Source organism: Rattus norvegicus, chromosome 15 (genome assembly GCF_021556685.1).
Source record: "Rattus norvegicus strain SHRSP/BbbUtx chromosome 15, alternate assembly SHRSP_T2T, whole genome shotgun sequence".
NCBI classification, from domain to species: domain Eukaryota; kingdom Metazoa; phylum Chordata; class Mammalia; order Rodentia; family Muridae; genus Rattus; species Rattus norvegicus.
Genome location: NC_141548.1, coordinates 54,157,392 through 54,172,150, shown reverse-complemented (window position 1 = coordinate 54,172,150; position 14,759 = coordinate 54,157,392). Strand labels below are relative to the sequence as shown.

General features: G+C 44.1%; 1 protein-coding gene across 34 annotated transcripts in view; it reads right to left on the bottom strand.

The window, feature by feature from the left end:
• Positions 1-14,228, bottom strand: part of Rcbtb2 (RCC1 and BTB domain containing protein 2) — a 44,583-nt gene extending 30,355 nt beyond the window's left edge. For 4 of the 34 annotated variants that reach the window (XM_087585356.1, XM_087585372.1, XM_087585362.1 and 1 more), the window contains exons 1-2: positions 10,091-10,153; positions 525-652 (exon numbers count right to left, since the gene is read on the bottom strand). The gene's annotated coding sequence lies outside the window, so the exon portion shown is untranslated. Of the gene's footprint in view, positions 1-524; positions 653-8,368; positions 9,285-9,536; positions 9,576-10,090; positions 10,154-14,031 lie in introns of those variants that run through there. The other 30 variants (XM_087585354.1, XM_087585369.1, XM_087585360.1 and 27 more) reach the window with 15 other exon arrangements.
• Positions 14,229-14,759: the final 531 nt, after the last annotated feature.

Genomic DNA, 14,759 nt, shown 5'->3' with positions numbered 1-14,759 from the left:
TGGGCTACAGTGTGGGGGGATTATAGCTCTGTCACCTGCAATGACACTTCTAGTATGTCTTGCGTACTGTAAACCACATGCACGGTGTGCGGAGCACTGACACTTAGAATGCAGGACAGTCCTTCATGCGTTCTCTACAATATCCAGACCTTAAGAGTGGAAAGACAGCACAATCCCTGTCTGTAGTTTAGGGTGTTTCGGGACCTGACCAATAGCAACTGCCCGGTCAGACCAGAACTTAGAATGAAACCCAGGAGTGCTTCCAAAGCTCTTGGACCCCCTCAGTGGGCATGCCAACCTGCGACCCATCAGCCATAATTATGGGCCAGAGGCCAGCCATGAGTGTGGCCTAACCAAAACTGCAAAATTACCAAAAACTTTCTGAGATTTGTTTTGTGACGTTTTTGTAACTTGAGTGTCCTCAAGTGAGGGCCTTGAAAATGATGACATCATGTTACAAGGCCACAGCTGGTCTGCCCACTCCTCCTGCTGGATCATAGTTTCCCTGTGTACACTCCAGATACCTTAGGCAGAATGGCCAGGAACAGTCCTTCCACAATTGTCTGTACCTGGTTGCTGGAATGTTCTGGAGCCTGGAATTTGGTCCGTCTAGATTCTTGTAAAGCTGTCTTCCAGAAAAAAGTTAACGTGACTAAAAATATAAACACATAAATTCTATTAGAGAAATTGAAAAAAGAAAATATGCAATTTCCAAAGTTAACAATCCATTATTCATTAAGGGAAATGTTTCTTATATTGAGTCATGTCTCTTATTAAAACATAGCAGTAGAGGTACATAAATATAAAATATTAAAATTATAAAATGCAACTTTTGGATATTATACTTTTAATAAGCTTCAAGACAGGATTTTAACAGTGTGAGCAATGAAAGGAATGCAAAAATATATATTAAGAAAGTTGGGTTTTCCGGCTGGAGGGATGGCTCACAACCAAAAATATAAGAAAGTAGGGTTTTGGTTTTTGAGACAGGGTCCCACTTTGTGGCCCTGACTGACCTGGAGTTCACTGTGTAAATGAAACTCTAGATGCCCTGCCTCTGCCCCTGAGTACATAAGCTGCACATCCAGGCACAAAATAAACTCTAACTGTACCCATCATCAACGTCAACAACAACAAAAGCCACATGAACTCTAAAAAAGCCAAACTCCACATTTTTACATGTATAGGAAGATTTTTATTTGTTTTTGAGACAGGGTACTTTTTTATAGCCCAGATTGGCCAACAACTAACTCGCTATATAGCCCAGGTTGGCCAACAACTAACTCGCTAGCCCAGGTTGGCCAACAACTAACTCGCTATATAGCCCAGGTTGGCTTCAGACATGGAATCTTCCTGAATCAACGTCCCCAATGCTGTGTTCACAGGCCTACACCTCTCACCCGACAAGAGCGTTCTTAAGTAAGACACGGATGCACAGACCACAAAAAGTGGTAGATTTGTAGGAAATGTAAGCTATGACAGGCACAGTGTGGGAGAGATGGCTGCAGCATACAGCGCTGACTGCCGAAGGGGCTCACGGCCATCACAGGATCCATCAGACCGCAAACACAGTGAGCTCAACCTTATCCCCTCCACCCTCAGAAACCGACAGGGCACAGCCCCTGGGGACGGTGGCATACTTGTTTAGCGGTAAAAGGCACACAGATGGGTTAGTTCAGTTGGTCTGCACTCTGAAGAACAGCTTCCCCAGCATTATTTATCAAGAGATTAATTGCTGGAATCTCAGCTCCGTGGCTCCTGGAAGGTTGTGGAAACCTTTATGAGGTAGGGCTGGTTAGAGGAAGCAGGCACTGAATGAAGGCATGCCCTCGAATGAGTGTGTATGTGTGCGTGTGTGTACATGACTATTTAATTTTATATGTATAGGTTTTATGTATATGTTTGTCTTTGGAACATACATTTGCCTGGTGACCACAGAGGCCAGGAGAAGGTGCTGGATCTTGGGAGACTGGTGTTAGAGATGGTTTGGGCAGCCATGTGGGTGCTGGAAATTGAACCCAGGTCCCTTGGGAGCCAGAGCTCTTAAGTACTGAACCAGCTCTCCAGCCATAGGACATATTTTATTCTTGGTCCTTTCCTCTCTCATTTCCAGGCGGCCATGTAGTAAGCAGTTCAGCTCTCCATGAGCTCCAACTAGAATGTGCCAAAAGCAGCAGAAACTGCTGAAACTGTGAGCTAAAGTAAACCTTTCCTCTGTTTAAAGGTTTTCCTTAGGCATTTTGTCATAGCAACACAAAGTTGACTAACACATCATTTCATTAAATAACCCTCACCCCTCCTACATGAGACAGTGAATCTCTGTTTATTCTGCTCTGTGATTCTGCCCATCACAATCTTATGTCACTATCCCAATGTAAAGAAGAATGTGGTTAAAACGACTTCACCATTAAAAACAAAAACAAGGGGTTGGGGATTTAGCTCAGTGGTAGAGCGCTTGCCTAGCAAGCACAAGGCCCTGGGTTCAGTCCCCAGCTCCAAAAAAAAAGAAAAAATAAAAAGAAAAAAAGAAAAAAAAACAAAAACAAAAACAAACAAACAAAAAACCCAGGATGAACATAGCCTACCAACAGGACTGACAAGCTGTGGGATGATGTGATATGTCTATCCACATATCAACTGACACAGATTCTCTAGGGGCTGGGGAGATGGCTCAGCAGTTAAGGGTGCGGCTTCCTGCTCTTCCAGAGGATCAGAGCTTGGTTCCCAGCACCATGATAGGCAGCTCACAGCCGCCTTTACTTCAGCTGCAAGGGATCCAATGCCCTCTTGCCATCTCTACACACACACACACACACACACACACACACACACACACACACACACACACATACACACACACACAAACCTATTATACACACATACACTTAAAAGTAAATCTCAAAATAATTTTCCAGATTTAGCAATGTTGAACAAGTTGCTGTATCACAATACAAATGGTGTAACAGACCGTTTGATAACGTTTAAGAGCAGAGAGAAAACAACCCTCAATCACTGTCCTGCTCATGACAGCATAATCCACGGCTACGCTTAGATGAGAATTCTCACAGAAAAATTTTTGTTGCGGTTTGCCCTGGAGTTATCTGTATTTTGATGCTAATTCCACTGCCCCAAGGACAGCTGCCTAGTCTAGTACTCAGAACTCAGGTGACTTCACCAGAACCACACCCCCATTGAATTTGTAAAGTACAGGTGAGGGGCAGGTACAGGATAGAAGGAGGCCTGTCATTGGAGGAGAAGGAAGGGTGGGTGGGAGAGAAGTTTGAAGGAAGAGGAGGAGACGAGAACAGAGAGGAGACAGAGGAGAGGGTGAGAAGCCATGGCAGGTGATGTTAAGATTCTGCTCTGTGTATTTACAGGTTGTTATTAATGTTCCTAAGGGATGGACGGTACCGGGCTTTGTATGTGTAAGTGGGCAATTATATCTTATCAATTGGATCTAAGATTATTGTGTTGTGTGTTCTTTTATGTGAGGGTTTGAGTTTAGGAAAGTGTGCGGCTGGGATGTTTCTGCCAAGATATCTAGCAGATATCTTGAGGCACTGAGGTGCTGGACCTGGCGGGTAAAAGGCAACAATACTTTTTTATTTATTATATTTTTACAACAACAAATTTTGATGAAGGTAATGCCAAAGTTGAAAGATCCCTAGTAATTATAATTATGACGATGAATTTGTATACTAACTACTACTTTTCCAATCAGTCAGAGTCACTGTGCTAGTATAGAGTATAGTATACCCATATAATCCCTGTCCTCAGGAAAATCAGGAGTTCAAGGCTATCCTTAGCTAGCTACATTGTCAGTTCGAGGTCAGCCTGTAAATGAGATACTGTTAACCAATATTAAAATCAGAGTACCACCATTTTGACTTTGCCTTTATCAGAAACACAGGAATTTCATAGAATATTCATAACAATGACTTATAAACCAAGATTTCCTCTGCCATTTTAAAACAATACAACATTCTAAATGCCTGGCAAGGAGAGTCTGATAAAAAAGTGTTTAATATCAGTTATGCGAGGATAACACAAATGTTTTCTATTTCTGCTCTATATTGACTTCCGGGTGTCCCCCTTTGCTGTACAGAAAGGCAGTGTTTGTGGAGGACCAGAGTAGAGGACAACTCTTCAGAGTAACGGTGTCACACCAATAGTAAGTTGGTCCCAGTAGTGGGGACGACAGTGGGTGCCCTTCCTATTCTACTGCATGGAATTTCACTGCTTCTGCATCCTCCAGCTCCTGCAGGCTATATGACTTGATATGAATATATATATATACATACATAAATATATGTATACATATGTATGTATATATATATTTATATTCCATAGCAGGCTATACGACTGGGCTCATATACTTTATAGTACACTCTGCAAAGTTTCCTGTTTATCTCCTCATTTCGTTTAAAGTAATAAAAATAGCATTAAGGGATCTCACTGTTTGATCTTTGAGATCCAAACCAAAAAGAGAAAGGAAGGCCTTCTACCAGAGGAAGCTCCTGCCCCTGTGTCCAGTTTCTGAGGCCACTGCTGGAAACCGAGGATTCACTTATAATTCTGCAGAGCCCAATGGGGGTCAGCTAGGACCTTCTGTTGTGTGCTATTTTTTTTTATTCCAGCTGTTTTCTTAAACTTGTATAGTTTGATGGCTTATTTCTAAATTATCCTTGTTTGAGGCAGACAACTCATTGAATATATTTTGTAAGTTTTTCTACACTGTTAGTAACAACACTGCTGAAGACTGGTAGACAAAAAGAGTATAACATGACCAACATATTCCCTCCTAATCCTCAAAGAGAACAGCATGAATACTTCACATCCCTACAAAGCAGACTGGTAGTGAAGTAATCAGTACAAATATGTGTGTCTGCAGCACAACGTGGCACATTATTCAAAAACCAAGGGAACACACAGGAGTTACAGTAATGAAAGAACACATGTTCATCTGCCTAATTCACATGACAAATACTGTCTCACTGCCTGCATTTACAAAACTGTGAAGACAGGAAGTGCTGTGGACAGCCTGAAGAGCTAATGATTAACTAGAAGCTTCTAAATGCTGATAATTATCTATTAGAAATAATCTCAAAAGAAAATAAAAAAGTGGAGGATTTCTTCAGAGAAATCTAAGACTTACTTTAAATTCAATTCCATGAGATCAGCTCTAAAGTCATGCTTCAGGGACATAATCTATTTTCCTTGTGATATATAACTCAATGCTATAGGCAAGTTTTCCCATCAGAGAAAATCCTTACTGAGTCAAAGAAAGGTGGTGAAGGAGAACAGGGTTTACAGATTCAGTATGCAAGGAAGCTGCAGACAAAGCAAATGCCAATGGGTGTCCTCAAACATGTTTACTGAGTAATCAAATAGTATCATTCATGCCTTTCATTAGTATCATCCTTGAGTTACGGGTAATATAAGTACAGAAAGTAATAAAACACAGCCTCAGTTGGTCAATTGCATATTTGTAATTCTGCTCCTCCTGAATGAGATGCTCACGGTCACAAATGATAGCAGTAATACACCTAACCATTGCTTCCGAGATCAGGCGAGATTGGGCGAGTGCAGGATGGTATGACTGCAGACCACCTAACTGTTGCAAGATGTTTGATCACACTGTGAGCGCTGAAACTGTTATTTACTGAAAACAAAAACAAAAACAAAAAACATTTCTAGTTGAGGTGTGGCTCAGTCCTTAGCCCACACGTTTAATTCTTCTGGCTGGAATACAGACACGCTTTTAGTACACCTTTAATCCCAAACAATGAAGGTAAAGTTAGTTTCTAGAAGAAGCACCCATATTTGAAAATGACTTCTAATTGAGTGGCAGACAAAGTGACGAGTCAGAGACAGGTTTGACAGAATGAGTCAGAGACAGAATACGCCCAACTCAGGAGAGGAAAGAGGCAACATAAGGGGAACCGTACAGAGAGAAGGAAGCAGCTCTACCCATACAGTTATAGTTTGCAGAGAAAACAAGCTGGAACTAAGACAGAACAAAACAAAGAATGAGGAGGAGCCAGAAGATTAGAACATATTGCTAAGCATATGAAGCCAAGCAGAACAATTCAGTCAGAGGCCAAGAGAGAAGTCGGACTGAATCAGTCAGCTTTGAGGGGAGTTTGAGCCAGAGCACCTGAGCTGAATCAGCCAGCCAGGGGTCAGAAAGAACTAGGAAGGGAGAGTTTATTCAGCATTGAGTTTCAGAAGCTGAAAATATTCTAGGCCTAGATAAAACTGTATGGAGCTAGAAGCTTCCAGGACTAGGCCTAGCTTACCAGACAAGACGACAATTACATCAGGCCAGGAGAAGTAAATGGCAATAGGGTTTTTTTTTAACAAGATGCTTTTATACCTAGCAAGCTGCTGGGTGCAATGGGGTGTATAACCAGGTGGGCAGAACTATGAAGGAGCAGTGGGAAAGCCAGTGCACTCTCAAAGGAAGTGCCACCCAGTGTGTACGGAAAGGGGTGCGCTCACTGTGACATATAACTGCTGTTGTGTAACTGGTTTCCAAATTTCGAGGTGAGGCTTGGGGTAATTCAGCCTACAGCAATGCTGTAAGAAGTCTCCAGATTACTGAGCTCAACGCTGATAACAAAATATCACCTTCAAGTGGGAAAATGTTTTATGTTGCTACATGAATGACATGAGCTGACACAGAGAGCCATGTGTAAGTCCATTTGAGATTTAATTTCTTATACATCCAATGCTTAAATAGGTATTAACAGATGTGGTAACCATTATCCTATTAAAGACCTTGGCTCTACAACATAATTCTTGAACACAGTGGATCCTCTTGACCTCCACTTGTTTCCTCTTAGGCGTCCTTTTGTATACACTTGGCACAATATAGAAAACACTGACGTTTAGCTATCATTCACTAGCACTTGGTAGCCCAAAAATGTATTGGGGGTGGGGAGAACAATGCATATTAGCTCAGGTTAGACTAGCAAAATGAAGATATTAAAAGCACACACTTCAGTGTCAGGTCGATGTTTAATAATCCATTGTACTTTCAATTTCCTTCAGTTCATGTTTTCAGAATGAGGTCACCGCGTGAAAGAGACACGTATTCCTTCCAGAGAAGGAAAGCTAGAAGGATCATGTTAGCATCCCATGACAGACATTATGAATGGCCTTTACAGATGGGCGGCTGATGTGCTTAGGGGCCATTCCCACAAGGACCTGCTTGTTTTTAGCCCTGGACAAAGGCTTTAATGCCTCTCTGCCATCCGGATAACCCTTTTCCCCATCTCCCTTTCCTGAACAATTTTGATTTGTAATCATGTCAAATAAACTTTGAAAATAGCAATACGTAGTAGGCATTTTAATTTCACTTCAGATCTGTTAAAACAGAAACTAATTATGACGATGATCTCCAATGGACAAAGGGGAATTAAGAGTTCCCTGCAGCTATACTCTAGTCGTCTCTTAATGCTTGACCATGGAGTGTCTGTGATTTACTTCATTTTACTGAAAGACCTCAAGGGAACCACACCTTATATCCCTCTCCAGCCATGTCCTCTATGGTCAAGAGCCAAGCTGTCTAAGTTTGTCTGGCTCATACAAACCTCCTCAAGAAATCACTGGAATCATGGCATGGCATCACACTAGTCATCTTCATGACTTAATGTCAGGGGACATTGAGAAGCAACTGCAAGGTACAGTAAGCCAGAGTGTTGCAGGACCCAACCCCATATCAACAGTACACTCTGTGAATGCAAGTCATTTACAGAAACTGTAATGTGCACATAGCCAGCTGCCAGCCACCCCCACCACCCCACCACCACCCCCCGTGTACTTTCAGCCAGCCCTGGAAGTAATACCCAATGTAAATGCTGTGCAAGTGGTTGCTATCTCTCCAGGCTTGGTGCCTGCACTCTCAGTACGGAAGAAGCTGAAGCAGGAGACTCTTGAATTCCACGCCAACCTGGGCTTCCCTAATACATTGTTCAGGCCGGTCTGAGCTAGTGACGTACAGGTCTTATAAGAATAAAAAATAATTTTAAAACGTTGATATATTTTATTGTTAATGATAATACCCCTCCCCAAACTTCTGTATGTTCAGTAAAGGTTCTTCCTTAATATTTCCAATTCAAGATTTGTTGAATCCATGGTTGCAGAATATAAGAATGAGAAGTCCTTTCAGGAGGAAATACTTCAATGCTGTCCTGAGGCCTACAGTACTGCCACTGTGACAGATGTCATTGCTCTTCAAAGTGTTTAGGTAAGAGTTGAAAGTATCAGGAGTTTTCGGTTTAACTCATAACCCCGTGACTAAAAAAGCACAGAGGTAAAGGCATTGTTAGGACACTCTCCACAGTAGCCCTGGTAACTGACTTACCTAGATGCCATTGCCCAGTAAGGTGACCAGACTTTACTAGGAAGGTGCAAATAGATCGGACTCAATGACCGTTAAACAGTGACTGTCACACGAATGCACTAAAGAACCAAGTTCCACAGGACCCGATCTCTTTTATTCCGCTTTAATAGACATTAAGTCGCCAAAACCGTTCTGTCCGGATGGAAGCTATTCTAAAGGGAAACACGTTTGCCTCTCCCTTCAGGTGTCAGGCTTTGGACTCCAAGGAATTGTAACTGTGGCTGGGACAGGATGGGTCATTGACAGGCCGGACTACACCTGGGACAGGCCAACTCTGCACATGTATTCCTCGTTCACTATTTAAACCCAAACTTCAAGTTAAGTCCTCTAAGCGGTTCTGGGTCACCGAACCTCTCTTTGTTCCCTTTTCCAACGTGGCCACATTTATTAAATCTCTGGCTTTCGCTACAATCTCGCCAAGTGGCCCGATGTGGCCAAGCTTAGTTCGGGCAGCCAGGGCAACTTTGTGTCCTTTGTTACAGTCCGAGCTAAAGCTTTACCTTGTAAAGAAAGGCAAAAGGTCGGCTGTAAACCTATCTTCAACTCAGGCGGAAGTCCCATCTCCGCCAAGAAGGGGCACTGGGAAAGTTTTTCACCTCTAAACCCCTCCACTTCCGGCCTAGGCTGAGCCCAAAGGACAGGAAAATCTTAGGAAGGCCAGGCCTTTCCCGCCATCCCTCCACTTGGGGACCAAAGGCCTAAAGCGTATGCGGCCATTGAGTCAGCGAGCGGCTCCAGGCGGGAAAGAGCGGAAAGACCTGGAAACGGCGCCGCTAGCCCGCGCCTTGTGCTTGGAAGGGATGGAGACACCGGGGGCAGGGGCCCCCAAGCTGGAAGCGGGAACCCTACAGCCGTTGCCTCGGGGCGACGCAAAAACGGACCCCAGGCTTGGCCTGCGCGCATGCGCAACGCTACGCCGTCCCAGGGCCCAGGAAGGGACGTGAACCCAGAACCACAGCAGGGACCTCGCCCACGGGCTCGCGCGTGCGCGCCGGGCCCTGGCTCGGGTGGGTTGGCGCTGAGCCCTGCCCCCGCAGCGGCTGCGCACCGGGCCGGGCGCAGGGTGAGGCCTCCGCCTGGCCTTCGCCCCCAGGGCCCTCCCGCGCCTGCCGCCCACACGCAGGCTTACCTCCGCGCCGCGTCCTCTCCGCTCCGGGCAGCCGGGACTGCTCGCCCAGGGCCAAGAACAGCCGATACTTGGCGCCTCCCCCTAAAGTGGCCGGGCTCGGCAGGCTGAGCTCGAGTTCAGCGGTGCGGGGCGGAGGGGACCGCGGGAGCGGGAAGAGAAACCTTGGGGAGGGGAGGAGGACAAAGAGAAGGGAGGGGGCTGCGCGCTGCGCCCCTCCTCCCTCCTCTACCCAGACCAGCAACTCTGGGGATCCTGTGCAGTACCCAGCTTTCTAGTTTAGTGCTCAGATTTCGGGGAACCTATACCTACCTAGTTTTAGGTCTTAATTCAAAAGCAATGGTTTTCCTGCTTGCTGCGAAATAAGAGGACAATTACATTCTGCGCGCGCTAGTCCAGTCTTACCAACTCCATCCAGGAGGCCCACCTCATTGTCTGTTGTTTGAGGGCTCAGAGAGAAGTCCAGTTTAAAAATGAAGGATATTCTGTCACCTGGGACGATATGGAATGAACCTGGAGGATGTTAAGCAAAGTAGGCACACAGCACAAGTACTTACGGATCTTATTTAAGGAGCACTGAAAAAAGTCAAGTCGCGAGTAGAGAGGTGGTTACTGGGACTAGGGAAAGGGAGCCTGTGGGGCTAGTGATCAAATTTCAGTTAGGAGGAGCAAGCTCAGAAAGAGAGCTGCTGAGCTACACAGTGGCTACCTTTATGAACACTGCACACTAGAAATTGCTAAGAGAATAGATAATGACATGGTTTTGGAACAGGGTCTCTGTAATAGCCCAAGCTAGCCTCAAACACCATAGCCTCCCTCCCTCCTTCTTCCTACTTGATTTTGCCTTCACAGTGTATACATATATCAAAACACTGTGCACTAATTTTTTTTCGGTTGAAATCTTAAAAGAATACTTATTTTCTTGACATCAGTTTTTTGTTTTTTTATATATATAATTTTTTGACATCAGTTTTTATAGTACATGATCTCAGTTTAGGGGAAGACAATGGAGATTTGGATAATTTGCTTCGGGTCATACGGTTAGAGGTGACTCAATCTATCTCTCCATTCCACAGGGCCTCTTTTCCCTCTTGACCATGTGGGAATAACTAAGAAAGGTGGATCAGATAATAAAGTGTAACTGCAAGCTGGGTCCCGAGATCCACAAAGGGCATTTTGGAAGAGGCGGGCATGATCCTTTGTCTTGAGTAAGCTCACAGTCTGGAGGCTGAAAGTTCAGCCTAGGCTAAACACCAACAGTCTGTGAACTTAGTGTAATGACAGGCCAGGCTTAAAGGGAAGAGAAAATGAAATTAGGACTAGATGTGGAAGGTCAGAAAGAAACTGTGAAATTGGCGTGCCATGTCATAGTCTATGGGCCCAAACCTTTGCCTTTAAAATGGAGCATTTGACTGTTTAATATCTCACGAAGCACGCTGATAACACAGCCTGACAAGATGACATATTTTTTAATCTTAAATAAGATACTATCAAATTGGATCCAACAACAAACACTATGACCAATACAGGGATTATTTCAGTGGTATAAATATGTTACAATGGTAAGAAAGTTACTCTCGTAAGTAGGTCAAAGAAGTAGGCAAGTTCAGATTGAATAAAGCGATAAAGAATTCAACGGTCATTTTGATCAAAGAAACGTTTAGTAAGTGGCTTCAGTCATGCAATAATAAACCTCTAAAGGGTGTATCTAAGAAGTACAGGGATACAGTTGCTACTTCCCCGTAGTACCGACGGATAATGACGTGGACCATGAGACCTGAAATTGAAGCCGATGCCTTAGGTGATGCAATTAGACACACAGCTCCTTTTCAAAACGTTGAGACCAAATAACTAAAACTGACCTTGAACTCTTGGTACCAACCAATACCTCAGCCTCTCTAGGGCTGCGATTGTGGGCTTGCACCACCGTGGTTGACCCCTTTTCAGTTTTTGATGAGTTAAATTCCAAGGCATTTGTGGATGTCTGTCCTAGAAGGCAGTTGCTTGCCACTTGGTAAACCACACCTTACTTGTCCTCACACTGTGGAAAGGCTAACCCTGTCCTGATGTAGCTAAAGGGGGAGGGAGCTCCTCGGAGTCTCATCCCTTCCCCATGACTTAAGCACATCCGACAGGCCCACTCTGTAATTGGCTTACGTGAATAAGAAAGGACAGCACCATTGGCATCACACACTCAGGAAATAACATATATTTATCCTATAAATATAGAGAATATTTGATTAAAGCATGGCGGATCAAAAGCCACATCTTTTCCTATCAAGTTTAGGAAAAGGTAAAAAATGTATTAGAATAATTAGCCAGGAAAATAAAATTGAGATTCATTCAACGGTCAGTACTGTGCAACCCACCTTGTCTTATTAGCATTTTCTTTTCCCCACCACTGTGTTATATTGAAACATCTTATTCATCTACCAATACTTCAGTGAGTAGCTCTAAACAGTAAAGAACCTTAAAAATTCTAATCAAAATGTTATCAAACCCACAGAAGCTAGCACTGATTTAGCCGTTCAACACTCTGTCATAGTCTGCGTCCTCCCTACTGAAAGAGTAGCATGATTCCTTAGCAGGTTGACTTGTGACTGGAAGGAGCTCAGACACAGTGATAGGACTCCCGTTTGTAAGTCCCATCGCCTTCCTCTTCTGTTCCATGCAATTTATTAACTGAAGAAATCAAATTACTTGCCCTCTGTTTTCTCCAAAATGTAATTTCCCTGAATATACCTCCCATATTCGCCATGTGGGGTCTTGACTGTTTAGTGTTTGTTTGTTTTTGGTAAGCTCGTTTCTGAGGCAGCAGTGACTCCTTGCACTGTGCCGTGTAAGTAGGGTTGTTTCCTTCTCTGACATTGCTGGTTGTCCATGCTAAGTGCGTATATCTACCCACTCAGCAGATGCTTGGAATGCTAATGTATTGTTTCTTGTTAACATACTAGCTGGAATATGTTCATAGAGAGAGACATCTGTCCTCCATGACTTACAGACACACGGGACATGATAAAGAGATGTCCTTCCTCCATGACTTACAGACACATGGGACATGATAAAGAGATGTCCTTCCTCCGTGACTTACAGACACACAGGACATATACAGAGGGTGTTCTTTCTCTTAATCTGCAAGTTTTCGAAATAATGACTCTGTCCACTGACATTCTCCAAGGGTCAGTAGCCGTTCATAGGTATTTGATAAACTGTGAATTCAAATATTTCATCCTGAGTCTCCTTCGGAGATCCCTGATTTCTACTTACATGGCAATTCAGCTGGTCACAGAGAAGAATTCATAGCTTCTGAGATGATCACACCAGACCCTTCTTGATAGTGTCTAAGGCAGGCATGTGACTGGTACAGGCCATAGACCTGGAGTGCCAGGAAGTTCACAGGAGTCTGTTTCCCTCCGTCACAAGAGGACTTGTGTGGGGACCTCCCATGAAGGAGGGAGCAGCCCTGGACGCATAGGATACTAGTCCTGAGACCTGGATTTATCGGCAGGTATAACACAGAACCACACACATGCAGTCAAACACAAGTGCACATGTTTACACTAAAACCTGCTTGGAAATAGTCACTTTAATGCCAAACAGGTCTCTCGCTGGTGATGATGGCTCATTTCTATCTTCCCATAATTTTCCTGTAAAGTTGAAATGTTCAACTTTATTCCAAGTAATTCCTATTTTTTTTATGTTTCTTATGACGTTTTCCCCAACACATAGTCTCATCGTAAAAGTTCCTTTTTGTCAGGCATGGTGATACATGCCTTTTATGCCAGCAGTTGTAGGGCAGAAAGCGGGTGGATTTCTGAGTTCAAGGCCAGTTTGGTCTACATAGTAAGACCCTGATCAAAAATAAAGACTTTTAAAAAATGAGTCCTTGTTTTCTGACATACATGATGATTTTCTCGTAGCACAGCCATCGGGAAGAAAATGTTTTATTTCCAGAGTCTAGCCAAAGCACCAGCTCCAGGATCAGAGAAGGACCCATCTCCAGTAATAATAAGTAGAGAGTGGTAGAAGAAGATACCCGCTGTTTATCTCTGGCTTCCATATGTGCATCAGTGGGCAAGCACATCTGAATGCACACGCTTACACGTACCCATGCATACTCTGTTCCCCACATACAAATCCAATGCTACCAGAATAACACTTTTCTTCCTATAGCATGACTCTGCGTAACAGATCTCGCCAGTTCATCGCACAGTGACAAAGGACACCGAGCCAGTACTGCATGTCCCACATCCTAATAGCATTAGAACAGCTTCTGTGGAAATTCAATGTAGGAGGTTACTCTTCACTCTCCTGGATTTGATACTGAAGTTGAAAAGTCCCAGGACATGACATGGGTGTGGAAAGACCCAAAGGTCTGGAGAGTGGCAGAGGAGAATGGGTGGGTGTAGGGAAGCAAAATGGTTGGAGGAGTTCAGGCAAACCCAGATAAATAGCTTCGAGACAGAAAAGACAAAGTGCTGATTAAGCAGATACTTACATAGTCTCCAGCCTTTGCTTCTTGTTCTCTCAGGGCCTAGACTCTGAGAGAATCTAGACTAGATTCTTCACAGAGCTGTGATATCTCGGCAGGGGCAGGAAAACTGAGAACAAACTTTTCTCTGTCCACTGCCAAGTCAGAGCTCTCGGGAGCAATGGTACACTCTCGGCAGTCAATATGAATGTGGCAAAACTCCCAGTCAGGTCATCTGCTGGTTTGCGCTTTAGTTAGATAAATCCACCCATTCACCTGATGAATGACACTAAGAATTACATCCCTACTTACAAATAGAGATGTGACCTTGACCTCAGTAGAAAAACTGAAGGCCAGCGATCCCTGGGCCATAAGATAGCCTTGCCATTCTTTCCTGTCCTACCGTCAAGGTCTCCAGTGAAGTGGTCCTCAGGAATTTACCATAGAGCATTCTCGTGAGTTCTGGAAAGGTCCCCCCTATAAAGCTGTCTGTGTGCCCAAATTGGAACAGACTACCTTCAAGTTTTATCAGGGTGAAAACAGGCCTTCCAGGGGCTTCTGTCTAACAGCAAAAACAAAAACCTGAATATTACCAAACCAGCCAAACCGACCAAAAGCCTGAGCCAGAGAACATTGGATGAAACCTGCAACCTGAGGAGAAGCTGAAACTGGAGACCCTCCGAGTCAGTCACCAGAGAGCATCTCACGATGGCTCTTGCTCAAAACTAGGAGTTGGTGCTTCAGACCCAAGCCAC